Source organism: Limulus polyphemus, unplaced genomic scaffold (genome assembly GCF_000517525.1).
Source record: "Limulus polyphemus unplaced genomic scaffold, Limulus_polyphemus-2.1.2 Scaffold1310, whole genome shotgun sequence".
NCBI lineage: Eukaryota > Metazoa > Arthropoda > Merostomata > Xiphosura > Limulidae > Limulus > Limulus polyphemus.
The window spans coordinates 137,265-139,310 of NW_013666920.1; positions in this window are offsets into that span (position 1 = coordinate 137,265).

Consider the following 2,046-nt stretch of genomic DNA (forward strand, 5'->3'; position numbering starts at 1 on the left):
ATTTAGTAAGCCAAGTCTGAAATAGGTCTAGGATGACTGATAGTTAATAGTTAGACTCCAAGTTTTAGCTTAAGCCATTGGGTTATTTACTAGCTAACTGCATACCAAACTGTAGGTGTATTAATATGGCTTTGGTCTTTTTTTTTTTCCCCAATGAGTAATAAAAATAAAGCTTATATAGAAATTATTTAATACATGTTTTTTTGATACAAACATAAAAAGCAACCAAGATTCTGGTATCATTTATATGCACAAATTTACTGACATTTATTAAATTTTAAAAAAATCACACTAAAAATAATACTGCACTATAGTAAAATTAATTTCTCTGAAGTTTTAGCTTCTATGTAACAATATTTAGAAAAAATAATAAAACATCTGTAACAGTACAGAAAGAAAATATATTGAAGAATAATTTGTTGTGTTACAAGTTATTTTAGTTGCCATTAATAAATGTATAAAACTTTGCCTTCATTATTAAACTTGTATAAAGATCAGATTTAAATTTGAATTTTTAGCTAAATTTCCCTGTTATATATAATGACATTTAATGAATGTAGGATGAAACCATATAAAGCAATAACATTAGAATTGAGTGGTAGTAAATGGTAAAAACTATTACAAAGAAACGAGAATACTAAACATATCTATTTATTGCATACACCTCATTCACGGAGTTTGGAAGTTCAAGATGGTACATAATTAATTTTTCCCAAAAAGATGGAAAGTAAGAAATTTGGAGAAAGTGAAAGAAAGTCTCTATTTCATAGTTCTCTGAATCAGTTCTCTTCCATCCAAATAGCACTGTTTCCAATTATATATTTTTTGCTTTTCAAAATGTTTGTTTAGAAGGTCTAAGAAGAGGTGTTTCACTGCAAAAAAAAAACAACAAAAAATACACGCAGTTAAATGTTATTCTTCTATTAAATATCATCCTCTAATTCACCATCACTTGACATCGTTATGGTGCATCAGTGTTCTTCAGAAGCATAGTATCCATACAATTTAGTGCAAGCCAAGTTCCTTTGTTGTGGAATTTCTCCAAGTATAAGTACATATCATGTGCTACAGCATCTAGTCCATGAGTCCAGTATACACGATAGAGATAGGTACAGTTTACACTTTTCACCCACAATCTGATGCTGAGCCAAAGGATTGGCAGAGGATGTTTGAAGACATCCATTATTTTGCATGTCACCTTGCCCTTTCTTTGTGTTGGTCAACATGGTTGTAATTATGAAATGCTGGAAGTTTTCATAGCCACCCAATTCTCAGTTTATTCAGACCTCCATGCACATTCGTTTCTTTACCTTTCATATTACAGAGATTGGTTATTATTATTTTTGCTACTGTTCTGACCCTTTCCTCTTTATCACTTCCAAGACTAAAATTTTTAGTAATTCAGCATAATCTGTTGGGGCCTTTTCTATACCTTTGTATATAGTTTTCTTCCCAATGTGTACAGTGCACTTAATGTGTGTACATCTGGCAGGATTCTGTAAAGAACATCTATTGCCTTTCTGTATACTTCTTATACAGTGTTTTATCACCACAGATCGTTACTTTCTGTTGTGGTTCCTTTTGTTTTTTTGGATTCATAGTTCCTTTGTGCTAGTCAGCTGTGAAAAGTAGTCGAGAACCAGCACAAGAATACCAGTGTTTGCAATACTGATTTATTACTTTATGCCAACAGAATCATTTTGGTATCTGCTTCCTCCTGATTGCTGGGACAGTTTGGAATCCATTCCCACATTTTCTGGGTCTGTAAGACAGCCAACAAAATACACATTTTTGGAGGAGTGTGCAGGCGTTTGCTAAGAAATTTAACTATATTTTTTATAATCAGTAGCAGTGAGGAAATACTGTCACAATGGGACACAGCCCTTCTCTTCGATAACCTGGTATGTTTTTGATGCTTGATCTGTAGCTGTAGCATATCTTGCTCACTCCCTTCAGGTTTAACAGAAGTGTTCTCACATCTTTCAAACACTTCTAATAATGTATTGGAGAAGCTGAACACCAAAAGAATATACTGCAGGTAGTCCA